Consider the following 15,044-nt stretch of genomic DNA (forward strand, 5'->3'; position numbering starts at 1 on the left):
ATTGTCCCCCCCCCCAACTTTTTTCTACATTTTTTCAAATATCAATCCCAGACCACTTCCAAACATTGTTGGGTAGTAAGTACTTCATTTTGACAAGGTGGCCATTTCCGGCCGCCATCTTGGATCCGCCATATTGGATGCAAAAATTTTTTTTCAAATGTAAAGGTGGGGTTGTGACCCATTATTTCGAACTAAATTTTTACCCTGATTACAATGCCGCAAACCGTTTAAAAAAATCTTGATTCATTCTAAAGTTATGAGGGCTTTTTAAAACTTTATTTTTAGCCCATTTTAACATTGTGCATTTACAAACTAAGACCATAATCTCAAAATAGTGCTAGATAAAAATAAGTATACACTACCAGTAATTGTCGACCTATTTTCACTTGGTTATGACTGATGTATTTTTTTCGGCCGCCATCTTGGATCCGCCATTTTGAAATGTGATAAATTATTTTAAATATGAAGGGGGTGTTGTGACCCATCATTTCTAACTACTTTTTTAAGCTGAAGACTATGCCGCAATCCATTTTTTGTTATCAAGTTTTATTTATGAAATATTGAAATTGTTTTGTTAAAAATGTCAATATTTCAAAATCAAAAAATGAAAATGAAAAACGGATCATGGAATTAAGTTCAGCTTAAAAAAGTAGTTCGAAATGATGGGTCACAACGCCCCCTTCATATTTAAAATAATTTATCACATTTCAAAATGGCGGATCCAAGATGGCGGCCGAAAAAAATACATCAGTCATAACCAAGTGAAAATAGGTCGACAATTACTGGTAGTGTATACTTATCTTTATCTAGCACTATTTTGAGATTATGGTCTTAGTTTGTAAATGCACAATGTTAAAATGGGCTAAAAATAAAGTTTTAAAAAGCCCTCATAACTTTAGAATGAATCAAGATTTTTTTAAACGGTTTGCGGCATTGTAATCAAGGTAAAAATTTAGTTCGAAATAATGGGTCACAACCCCACCTTTACATTTGAAAAAAAATTTTTGCATCCAATATGGCGGATCCAAGATGGCGGCCGGAAATGGCCACCTTGTCAAAATGAAGTACTTACTACCCAACAATGTTTGGAAGTGGTCTGGGATTGATATTTGAAAAAATGTAGAAAAAAGTTGGGGGGGGGGACAATTAAAACTCACCCTGTATAATATTGTTTCAAATAACTCTAAGTAAAAAATGTATGAATTTATAAATATGAAAAAGTGTTAAAGTCTTTATTTGTATTGCAAAACTATTTGTGCTCTCTAAGTAAAAAAGTATCAAGCTTAAAGTAAGAGAGGATAATGGCCTTTCCTTGGCCAGCCGGCTCTGGTTCCTAGGGAAGTGTGTTGTTTTGGTCACAATTTAGCTACAAAGAGAGAGGGTAAGGCCATGATCAGCAATTTGTTGGATATTGAAATTACTGAGTGCAAGAAGCAGCACAAAACTGCTTACACCTAGGAACCTACTTTACACAACCAACTGCTGTGACTGATACCTCTACAATTGTTTGATTGATTGAAAGTCATTTACAAAATGAATTTTTAAATTTATTACTAAATTGAATTTCCCCCCAAAACGTTTTACCATCACAGTGTGCAAGTGTCTGGGTTCATCTACTTCCAAAAACACCCACACATAAAAAAAAATTGTAATTTAAAATTATGAGAGCTTTAAGTACTTTAAGTCTTCTTATGTTTATTTTATACTTCTGCAAATGTAAAAATACCAATTCAATTTATGCAAAAATTTATTATCTAATTATATGTCAATAAATTCGAGATTTTTGTATATTTTTAAGCTTGATACAACTTCCATTCAATACAAAGGAAGGAGGTAACAAAGTAGCTCAATGAGAACACCTGGCAGTAACTCTCATTTCTTTTAATATTATATTTGAAATGCAATTTAATTCTCGATGCATTTAGACATAAACGAAGTCAGGACGGTAATATGATTGCTACTCACGACACGGGGGGGACCTCAGCACAAATAAATCAGTTAATATCATTGGTATTCCAGTTATTGGCTGCCTCACATCCCCTCTGCTCATTTCAATTATTCGTTCGTTCATAGTTAAAGGTTTTAAGACATTACACACATGACGTTGTACCTTTAGGATTAGCGCTTTTTATTTGAACTCTAACTTAAAACATCAACAAGGTAATAATCTGTTATGAACAAGTGTGTGACGCATCTAATACTCTTGAGTAAATTTAAAAATATACAAAGTAGTTTTTTTATAATGTAGGATCAGCATTGTACGTGTTATAAAACTAACGGAAAGTAATTGAGAAACACGTAATAATACATACATACACCCTTATTCTATTAAATCACAAGATAGGCGGCAACTATACTTTAAAAGATGGTAAGTGATGATTGGTGCACGATTGGACACTCTAATCATCCTAGGGGAAAATAGATGATTCGCCTTTTGGTTCTGATGATGATTGGAGTGTCAATCATTATTGATCACCACTTCCCATCTTGTACATATTTATTGTTTTGTAAGTTAAGAATTACTGTAGATATATTATACTTACACTAATACTGTTAACTTACAAATATTAAGTGTTATTTGTCGTACTTTTTATTTACTTTCTGTATAGTAGTTTAACCAATGTGTAAAATAGATATAAATATAAATTGCGTCATAATGTGTGTTTGTTTGGTAAGTTTTGCAAGAACCTACTCACTCCTAGGAAAAGCAATATTCTTAATAAAATATTAACTTTGTAAGGTACCAAATTTTAAGGGGGGTAAAAACGTACTACGAATAAATGAATACCAGAACTTACCCGATTTTTAACCACAATAGCCTACTCAAAGGCCTATGTGTTGGCCATAGCTTGGGCTATGAGCCAAAGAACGTAGACCTACTTTTAATAACAGTGAAGTACACAAACACACCCACAACGATATATTTATTCATAATAGCACTTCGTTTCACATAATAAAGTTAAACCGGCCGATTTTACAGGTATTTAACGCCGACGACGACATAACCCCAAACTGGTGTTTATTAGTTGACAGACGACAGACGAAACTAGACCAGCTCAACAAGTGAATTTGCGATCAGCTGTCGTCTAGTAGTGTACTTGAGTTCGCCGCTTGAGCGCGTAAGCCTCGAGCGGGCAGAAACGAAGGATTTTACTCCAAGACAGGATTATTCGTTCGTACGCCGTCTACGAAGTAACATCGTCGTTACAAGACTATGCATTTCCGCCGATTGCCGATATTACGAAGGTTAGCTATTCTAATAGTTAGACCATTTCTACGTTTTACTTTATTATCGTTTAACGCACGCATTCTCGTTTTACGACTATTCTCGTTTCAGAACTCGATCTTAAACCTCTAAATTCTAATAACTTCGTTTTCGCCAACCTGCATAAAACCCGCCAGTTCCTGCCTGCCAGTAACTAGCGGAGGATTTTCTTACGTTTGGTTTTGAATCAATTGGCTACGAAGTTACTTTTATTCCGTTCGTTTTAACGATTAATTATTATTTAGAATTCGACATTTTAATACCCCGAGACTTGTCGTCTAAGTTCTAAACCCCGTCTTTGGCGGGTGAAAGAATCAAGTCTTGGGAGCAGGCTGATTTGAACAATCAGCTACGTAAATTAATACTAAATTTATTTTAAATCATCTCACGTTAAATTATCCGTTCAGTTATATTAATAAGGCCCCGACGACTCTGTAGGAATTATTTTACTTACATTCGATATTAGATCGATTACCAACGTCTTAAACTAATTAGTCTCATTTTAATACGAGTATTTACATCACATTGGCTAAGATTGAATACTCGTTGGCCCTACAGAGTCATTCTAAAAGTTAGGCAAAATTCTCCAAAACACTTTTACAAAGGCTGGGATGATATAGCTCCAACTGGGCGTCTGCAGGATTTCCTGAGCGCTTCTAGAGCTCTGAGCCTTCGATTAAATTTAAATAAATTGATCAGTCAAAGCCGTGACAACTTCGTATCGACCCCTGGATTTTTCTCGGCTCCTTCTGAGCACTCCGGGGAAGAAATTTGAGTGTGGCCAGTTCTAGGGTAGGCCTAGCCTGACTTTGGTGAATACTAGTTTATTCCCCCCCCTAGAATTCTGCGTCACAACTTGAATATTCACCACACATCACCAATTTTTATGAATAAAACCACTGATCAAAACGTGATCAGAGCAACATGTAATGAAATTCAGTGGTAGCCTCTGGCTTCTCGTGTAGAATATTACAATATTTGGTTTTATTGGTGATATGCTGGACACAATACTCCAAGCCACTACGTAAAGATATCATTTTTATACAAATACATAATTTTACAAAATATATTTTAAATCTTAAACTATATAAAGTACACAAAACCCAGTTGCTAATAACAATTATATCCCACATGTAACATCTTAATTAAAAATAAAAATAAAGGATGTATTTTGTAAAGATTAAGATTGTTCTTTATCTTGCGATTTTACACCTTAAAAACATCTTAAGGAATAATTCTTAGTTAGTATCGCAAATAAATTTTTGGAGATAAACCTTGTTTAGATTACTACCAGTGAACCCATTCAAGGAAGGAATATTTGTAGTCAATGGAAACCTTATTTAAGTAGAACAGCAGATAGCTTACTTACATATGAACTTTGTATTTTTTAAATGTTACTTATGTGTTAACGACAGGTTGAAATGAAAAACAAATACTACACTATCCTAATCAATGTAGAGACAAAATAAAAATTGTTTTATCCATGCAGGTAGGCACGTTTCCAAGAAGAAATAAAAAAGCGCCATAATGTTTGATATTTACTTTATTAAGTACTTACTATTGCTTAGTAAGTATTTGGTTTATTATTTACTTTATATAGTTAATCGCCATATTTTATTTCAGGAGAATAATATGCTCATTAGTAAAAATAAAAATTTAAATTTGATCTTAGAATTGTCCTCTTTCCAAGATAAACTATAGGGATGCAAATTACAACTATTTCCAAGCTGATGAAGTAACGGACACTAAATTAATTCTATCTCGCCACGATACAGTTCACTAAGTGTTTTAGTGTCATCAAATAGCATTATAACATTGCATTTACTTATCTTGCAATATAATTACTATGTCGTAGGAAATAACAGAATATTCACCGGGTTAAAAAAGTCTAGAAGTCGAGCCCGCAAAACTTAAAATCGAGGGACGAACAATATGTTTTACCATGCAATAAAGGTATGAACATTGTAACAAATGTAATAACAAAACACTTGAAAACCGAAAAGAGAAAATACGTTTGTGGAATAAAGAACTACTATCTAAAAAAACATCGGTGTTACAATGTTGAATTTGTTTTAAAATATTGGTAACAACAACATAAATATGCAATTCCTTATTGCTATTGATTGAAACCAATTAAACAGAGTTGTAAAGTTTTATTAAGTCAATATTTTAACTTAATACAATAGGCCTAAATAGCTCACTACGCAACATCATTGATATATACACAAGACAACCGATATTATAACTAACTATTGACTGAAGTGTCAATATGCAGGTTTATAAGATACTAGCGAACCTGGCGTACGTAATCGTGCGCAATGAGGAGAAGAATTATTTGTATTGATCTTTTTTATTTGACGTTTTCTGGTTTCTTGATTTTGTTATTAAAGGTGGAGATGATAAAAACCTAATTAACATAGTTTACAGGTTTTTGCAGGTTTGTTATTGTTGTGAAAGTCAGTAAAAGATTCTCTTTTGATTAATCGATGATAACCTAAATGATAACCCAGAGCTCCTCGTTCCTACCAACCCCTCTGGCTTAAGTCTGGGTCTTATTTGCCAGTCCGATTCCCCGTGAAAAATCTTCTTTCTTCGTAGGCTTCGTCCAAATCCAATCCTCGTCCAGAAACCCTACACAGATACCCTGACTGTGTCCAAAACCCTAACAGCATCGCTCCCTTCCCCCTAACACCCTGAGCGATAGGGATAAATGGGTTTCGTTCTAACCTTTCCTCTTCCCTTTCTTGTTTTTGTTTGTTTATTTTTTTCGTTTATTATTGTTTGTTTATTTATAAAAAGTTCGTATGTATTCTTGGTTATTCATATTTCCCTAGCTACTTTCTCAACGTCTCAATTGTTTCCTTGTCTCTCATCAAGTTTTATTTCTCATCTCTAGATCTTTCCTATCTAGGACTTTTTCCAGTTCTCTCCTATTTACCTACTGAAGTGGACAATTAATCAATTCGTGACTCATGCTCTCTATTTTTTCATCCAGCTTCATACTTCCTCTTCCACCAAGTTAAATCTACAAATTCGCCTTGAAATGTTCTATCTCCCGTGCGTGACAAACTGCGTTCAATAATAAAATGGTTTACCTCCCAATCTTGTAAAAGCCTCCTTTTAATGTTTGACATGTAGAATAAGGCAGAAGCTAGTCAGGTTTGCCCCATTTTACAACTAAAAATCGTAATATTTCAGTTATTTCTAATTCGATCTTTGTGATATTGGTATCATTCGTATCTTCGTACACACACACACACACCCATACACCTACGTTGATATAGGAGTCCATTAAAACTATAATACATGCTAATATATTTGAATATAAGAACTGCATGATTGACAAAATTTTTATTTAGAAACAAACAACTTTTTAATAAGTTAAATATTTAATTGAGTTCAAGATGCGAAACATACCTTTCACGTTAAGAGCTGCTTCTAATGGACGAAGCGAGCGTGAGAGGAGCGTTTGCAGAATGTATTCTCAGTTTTGTCTCTCATGATATCAATATGCAATTCTGTTGCATAACGGATAAGAGTATCTGAAATATAAAATTAAATATACAATTTTATCACATCTTTTGGGCAGAAGTTACTAAATATTATTAACGGTTTGGTCACGTCTAGTCTTTTAATCTCAGTTCTTTTTTATTGTTGTATAAATAACTTTGTTCGAATTTCAGCCGTTTAACAACGTATGTAAGGACGGTATAAATTTAACTGTCACGATAATGATGTATACAAAGTGCCCATAAATAAAGTTTCTTACTTTGGGCTATGCGTCCTACTAAAAGGAAGAAGAAAAAGGAAAGTAAAGGTATGTCCGAAAATGCATATTTACCCAGATATCCACCATTTTGTTTTTAAAAGATAAATATTTTTATCTTTGAAGCTTTTTAACAGATGAACATGAAACTTTATAAGCATTTAAATGTACACAATACCTACTATATAATTTAAAAAAAGTTGGTCCGATTATAAATTTCAAAATGGCGGTTGTTTGAAATGTTATAACTAAATCCCTTATCAAACGACACCAAGATCAAAAAGACTTAAATCGAACATTATTGTTGTAAAAATAAGGCAAAATTATTCACTTTACACTTTTTTTGCCTTATCTTACAACCAACAAACTTTCTACTTCAGTTTAGTTTGTCTCAAATCGAACTTAAATACTTTCCACCCTTAAATATCCGCTTCAATCGAGAGGTGTCATTGTATTTACTATAAAGGAAAATTCGATATAAGAAGTTATTTTTTGTTTGAACAACAACACAATAATAACATACTTTATTACATAGCAATCAGTACATAACTAAGATATCAGATGGGCCTCTTAAGGATATACTGTTTTCTCTAGAAGTCTTATAAAGTGTACAGAGCAATTCAGTTAGCCCCTTCAAGGTTCTTCAAGATGGAGAAGGTTGAAAATTTTGTTGATTCTTATGGTTTTACTTAGAGATATATTAAGTTTACAAAATAACTATACAGCTCTTCGAGGAGAAAACCTATACATCTTCAGGAGAACTCATATCATTAAAAATAACTGAACATATCATATTGCTATGTTCAGGGGAAACATCCCCATATAATACAGATCTTATGATATACACACCAACTACACACCAACTACTATATTCTGATCTAATCGAGTAATAAATATGCTTTGGACAATAGAACAGACACATATATGCTCCTATTGCCACTAAAGAGAACAAGTTAAAATATTTGACAAAATGAATGAAGATAATCAACACTTGCTGTGTTGACTGCTCGATTGGCTCCTTTGGAAAATCACCAATGTTAAAATAATGAGAACATCATTGATGGATCGTCAATTAGACTAACAACACATTACTTTTACTGGTTCTTACTCGAGATTATTAGGACTAATCAATTGTTATACCAACTATTCATAAGGGATTAAGAATTCAGTTTTCTATCAACATCAAATTCTGGGTTGAAGACAGTAGTTACAACATATGGTCACCATTTGCAGCATACCTGACGGTCTGGAGCTGGTAAAACACAATTTAATGATTAACACTTGTTGAAAATAAACTCATAGAAACGTAAAACATCATAGGTTCTTCCAGTAAAATAGATGATATTCATCGTATCAAACATACTTTAACCAAACAACTTTCATAGGGTTGAGAATATTGCAGCTACTATATGTTTCAATAAAATAAACTATTAACCCATTATTATCAATAATTCATATTATTTCTTTCAGTTGAACAAAACAATTAATTATGGCTATGCTTTGCGTATACCTGTAAAAAATTTGCTTAATAGCTGTTGAATAAAATTCAACAGTGTTTTAACAGTATGGAAATAGTAGTTAAAATATATTTTGGAAATATATATTTTTTTTACTAGAAATTTACTTGGTCCAATGATAGTAATTGAATGTGATATCCGGATGGAAACAGCTTTTTTTCTTAATCGGCCCTTTACGACTTTAAACAACCACTAAATTAAGTAAATTAAGGAAAGTTCCTCAACTTCTTTAATCAAAGTTTTCCATTAATATTTAAAAATTACAACTACCCTCATAAACAAAATCTTAATTTACATTTAACACTATAAGGAACCACTTATAAGGAATCTCTTATTTTAACACGAAAGCTTATGCCAGTGAGGGCTTGCATGTAATGTATTTTAAATCCCCTCAAGCAATGATGAAACTTTAGACACAGCATGATACTAACATTGGTGACCATTTTATTCATTTTTAGCCTATAAACAGATTGTTCAAAATTATTATATCTGTAAATTAAAAACTGATGTTCCTTGGTGAACATTTAAGCAACACTAAAAATCTTTATTTATTTACAAATTGGAATAGAAGCATATTTTTTGTAATCATCTGTTTAAAGAAAGACAAAGTTCAATATAATTAAACCTTTAACTAACATAACATTTTCTCCGGGGCGAGTTTAAGTCATCAGCTTGACTAGTTTAGCAGTCGGTCTTCTCCAGGTGCCGGTGGACGTTTTGATGTCTGCCACCCTCACTTGGCCATCTCGTCCAGGGTAAACAGCTTCGACTACACCCTTTGTCCACCTTCCTCTGGCTTGGTTTTCATCAGTTATAAGGACCAAGTTACCGACTTGCAGATTTACTTGTTTTGTGTGCCACTTGGAGCGTTTGTTTAGTAAAGGCACATATTCTTTCAGCCAACGTTTCCAGAATTTGTCTGCCATGTCCTGTGCGATCTTCCATTGTCTATGCAGGTGCTTCTCCGTTATAATGACAGCTGGTGTGACTCTATCTGCTCCTCCCTGGAGAAAGTGGTTTGGTGTCAAAGGGAGCTCATCATTAGGGTCGTCTGATACAGGAAATAAGGGTCTGTTGTTGATTATGTATTCTACTTCACATAATAGAGTAGTCAACGTTTCTTCTTTAGGAGCTTGGGTGTTTAAAATCACTCTTAAACATTTCTTCACCGATTGTATAAGACGTTCATGCGCACCACCCATGTGAGGGCTCGCCGGTGGTAGAAAAGTCCACTTCATCATCTTCCCCACGCAGAACGTTTTAATTTGTTCGTTATCAAACGACTCAAGTCCTTTTCTTAATTCGTTCTCTGCGCCCTTAAAGTTGGTACCATTGTCTGATATCAATTCCGAAGGACAACCCCGCCTTGCTGCAAATCTCCTGATCGCAAGAATTGCCGAGTCTGTATTGAGAGAAGCTGCAATCTCCAAGTGTACCGCTCGCACTGACAGACATGTGAACAACACTCCATATCGCTTTTCTCTTCTGCGACCTATAGTGACTTCTAGAGGCCCAACATAATCCACAGCCACACAGGTGAATGGACGTCCATAAGGTTCTAATCTGTTTGCCGGAAGAGGAGCCATCTCAGGATTTTTAGGTGTGTTTCTGCGCAGCTGACAATTCTTACAATTTGCCCAACAGCTCTTAATTGCTCGCTTCAAACGGATTACCCAAAATCGTTGTCTCAAATTATTTGCCACGGTTTCTTGACCTTGATGAGCTGCCTGTTCATGTTCATGTTGGATCAATAGGACTGTAAGTCGATGTTTAGGATCTAAAATTATGGGATTTTTCAGGTCTTGACTGATTTGGTTCCCATATTCAGTCCTTCCTCTCATTTTCAATAAGTTCCCTGTCAAAATAGGGCTTAGCTTATGAAGTCGACTTTCTCGAGGAACTGGCTTGTTCTCCTCAAGATTCTTCATTTCTTTAGGAAAAGATTCTAGTTGTGAAAGTCTGAAGCAGGTTTCTTCAGCTCGTTGAAGCTCTTCAACACCAAGACTCACATTTGTATTTCTCTCAGATTTACATCTCGTATTGGAAATGAATCGTTGCATCCATGCTACTGCTCTTATGAGTCTGGAGTATTTTGAAAATCTCTCCATATCGATAACATTTTCTTTGTTTTCAGGTAAAATTGCTTAGGTTACTTCATTGCAGTCTTCTTTTCTCGGAATGCTTTCAATTTTTGGCCATTCTTTTTCTTTTTTAAGTAAGAAGGATGGACCTTGGAGCCAACGGCAATCGTTCGTTAATGGAGTTGCTGATTCCCGTGTAGCTTCATCAGCTACATTTTCTGTCGTAGGTAACCACCTCCATTGATTTCTGTCTGAGTTGCTCAGTATTTTATCAACACGATTAGCAACATAGGCTGACTTTTGCTTTTGAGTTGCTTGAATCCAGCACCACACAATTCTTGAGTCCGTCCAAAAGTATGTTTGGTCTATTTCCATTTTGTGAAACTGATAGATCAAAGATGCAATTTGACTGCCTAATACAGCTGCTTGCAGTTCAAGTCTAGGGATGGTGGACGACTTTAGGGGAGCAACACGTGATCTTGCCAGTACAAAAACAACTTCCACGCAATCTTCTGGTTTTTCAGTCCTAAAATAAGCAACCGAACAAAATCCTTTCTCACTTGCGTCACAGAAAATATGTAATGATACAGTGCAGTTTGCAGTCAAGTTGTAGCATCGAGGTATTTTCAGATTTTCCGAAATCTTCACATCTTTCATCCAATTTCTCCATGCCTTTTCCAACTGCGCTGGAATTCTTTCATCCCACTGGACATTCATTTTCCACAGATTTTGTACCAGAATTTTGCCCTTCATTGTGATTGGAGTGATAAAGCCTATTGGATCATAAATGGACATCACAGCCTGGAGCACCTGTCGTTTGGTTGGTGGTTCTTTTAGATCAACGACTTCTTTCTTCACTTTTACAAAGTTGATTTTGAAAAGGAAGAAATCCTCATGGAAATTCCAGTGTATCCCGAGTACTCGCTCTGTGTCATCAGTTGTTATTCCAACATCTTCTTCTTTCAAGTAGTTTTTTGACCAACTTTTCTTTGGCAGACAGCTCATTAACTCTGGTGAATTGCTAATAAAGTTCCTCAAATTGAAACCACCTTTTTTACATATGTTTACAACTCCTTCTATTAAGCTCTTAGCTTCTTCCACAGATTGGTTGCTATCAAGATAATCATCCATGTAGAATTGTTGATTTACAGCTAGCTTTGCATCTGGATGTTCCTCTCCATGTTTTTCACTATTTTTTCTAGTTATGTAAATGGCACTGGTTGGTGAGCAAACTGCCCCAAAAATCATTGATGTCATACACCACTCCTGTAATTTTCCGTCAGTTTCTTCCCTCCATAAAAAACGTAGTGAGTCTTGATCTTCTGGAATAATCTTTATTCTCAAAAACATCTCTTCAATATCTGCTGCGTATGCGATTTCATGTTTTCTGAACTGGAACAGAATACTTATCAGGCTATTGAATAAATTTGGTCCAGGTAGTAGACAACTGTTCAGGCTCTTTCCATGTGATTTTGACGCAGCATCAAACACAAAACGGAACTTGTCTGGTTTTCTGGGATTGTAGACAGGAAAGTGAGGAAGGTACCAGGTTTTCTCACTTTTGTTCTTTACCTCATCCAAATTTAACTTTTTTGCATATCCCTTTTCAGCATAACTTGCTATTTTCTGATGATATTGTTGACATAGTTTTGGGTCCTCTTTCATTTTATTTTCAAAGTAGTTAAATCTCTTCAATGCAACGGAACGACTTTCTGGTAACCATGGTTTGTCTTCTTTCCATAACAAACCAGTTTGCCAACAACCATCTTCTGTTTGTGAACAGGTATTTTCCAATATTTTTTCTGCTCTAACTTCTTCATCACTTTTATTGGATTCCTTAATCGGGCAGTCGATAAAATCCCTCTCAAAACTTTCTTTAACTAGTGTGTTAAGCTCCAACATATCTGAATTTGTTTCATGTTTAAACATAACAAAGTCGTTGTCTATACGAGTTTGATAGTTTACATTTCCAGTAGGACCATTTATTGTCCAACCTAGTTTCGACTTCAAAGCAATCGGTGCATTTGTAGGTCCAATGATTACTTTCAGAGGCACTGTCAAATGTACATGTTCATGTCCAATCAGTAGTCGTGGACGACCACGCTGAAACACTTCTTCAGGGATTTCCTGTAAATAAGACCATTTATTTTTCATTTGTTCTGAATTCATAGACTGTATTGGTAACTGCAAGGCTGTCAAAGTCTTCACGTTGTTTAGAGTCAAGTGTTCGCCTGTATCTCCTATAACTGTCAGTGTTACAGTCTGAGATTCTTTTTCTGTATAAACAGATCCATCTGTCCAGGAGAAAGATACAGGTTTAGTAGGTCCATCAGTTTCGAGTTCTTCAACCAATCCCTTTTCGATGACAGAAATAGTTGAACCGTCATCAATTAAAGCAAATATTTAAATTTGCTTGCCATTTTTTCCTACCAATGTTACTGAGAGAACCCTCAACAACACTCTTGCAACAGGTTCTTCTTGAAACCCCATATGTTCACTGTGAATTTCCAATTTAGGTGTCTCTTTATTAGCACCTTCTTCTTTTGAGGTCACGTGTAACAGTTTATTATGGAAATAGGTGCAGCCATTAACTCCACAAGCAAGTTTGTTACGACAAGTCATCGCTCGGTGTTTAGTCTTCAAGCAATTGAAACACAGACTGTTACTCTTGACTGTCTCCCATCTTTTATTTACATCATACTTTAGGAATTGCTTGCATTCTGTCAATGTATGGTCTTGTTTTTTGCAGCAAACACATATACGTTTTTTAAACTTCTTGTCACCTTCATGTTGTACTAATACAAAGTTCTTGGAGTTTGATTCATTTCTTGATGACATGTTTTTAAAGTTTCCACTAGTAGATGTACTGGGAGCACATATAATTGCTGCATCCGCCACAGAAGAGAGCCACGTCGAAAAGCTGTCGAGGCCAATTGGTTGTTTCAATTGAGACTGTGGTGAAGTGACAAACATTCCCCAGTTGAGCTTCATGTTGGTGGACAGTTTTTCTGTGAGCTCTTCCATAAGTTGTGGGTTAAACAAGTAGTGGTCCTGCTTCAAGGATTTTACCGTAACTACTAAGTTCCTTACCATGTCACTAAAAGCAACCAAAGTGTCAGGCTTATAGTCCTTAGTTGGTGGTCGACCTTTCACGCTTGCTATGAGATTTTTAATAATTATATCTGGTCTTCCGAAACGCCGTTCCAACAAATTAACAATTTCTGGTACGTTCTCAGGATATATCAACAGTGCTGATATCATTTCTTTAGCTTTTCCATTAATACACTTCTGAAGTCTTTGAAGATTCTCCAAATCAGTGTAGTCATTAATTTCAGTAGATCGCCTGTATTCAGCTATCCAAGCGGGCCATTGGTCTAGATCTCCGCTGAAATTAGGTAGAGCTGACAATATTCTCGCCGGCATCTTCTCTCTAAATATCATTTTATCAGGTTGATAATCTCGAGGGAAACACGAAACATCTCGAGGAATTCTCCTTCCTTCGCTGAAAGCTACAGTCCTTGCTTCTCGAGGATTTTCACAGTTTTCTTCTCGAGGCTGGAAACTAGACTGTACTTCGTGATGCGGCAAGGATACCTCCTGCTGTACACTCTTCATAATATTTACTGGAACATTAGTACAAGGCTTCAAAACGTTATTTTTATTAATGTCTTCAGCTTGATCCTTTGTCTGCATCCACTTTTCAACAGCTTCCTTTGTGGGCAACGGTCGTGGAAGAGAAGAAATTGAAGTCCTAGATGATCTGCTACTGACTCTTGACGATTCCCTGCTAAGCGATGACAGTCTGTCTTCAAGTAGCTTCTTCTTCATTTCTATTTCCTTCCGCTTGGCTTCTTCCTCCACTCGGGCAAGTCTTTCATCAGCTGCTGCTATTTTTACTGCTGCCTCTGCCTCTGCTTCAGCTGCTGCTATTTTTACTGCTGCCTCTGCCTCTGCTTTCTCCGCCGCCGCCTTTGCTTTAGCACATGATACAACAAGGGACGTTTCTTCTTCCTGTATCTTAATCAATTCGTCCATAACCTCTAAAACACTTTCATTCCTACTCCTACTTGAGCTAGTTTTATGAGATCTTACCGACAAAGGAATATGCTTATCACTTACTGCCTCATTATTTTTACCATCAAAATCCTGAGATTTTATAGCAGACTTCTTGACTTTGGACCTTGTAAATGCTCCAGTAGTCGACATTTAGTTGATTCGCAAAAGTTTCGGCACCAATGTTCAAAATTATTATATCTGTAAATGAAAAACTGATGTTCCTTGGTGAACATTTAAGCAACACTAAAAATCTTTATTTATTTACAAATTGGAATAGAAGCATATTTTTTGTAATCATCTGTTTAAAGAAAGACAAAGTTCAATATAATTAAACCTTTAACTAACATAACACAGATTTT

Source organism: Macrosteles quadrilineatus, unplaced genomic scaffold (genome assembly GCF_028750875.1).
Source record: "Macrosteles quadrilineatus isolate MER2022 unplaced genomic scaffold, UCM_ALF_1.0 Scaffold_1__1_contigs__length_201487025, whole genome shotgun sequence".
Classification (NCBI taxonomy): Eukaryota; Metazoa; Arthropoda; class Insecta; order Hemiptera; family Cicadellidae; genus Macrosteles; species Macrosteles quadrilineatus.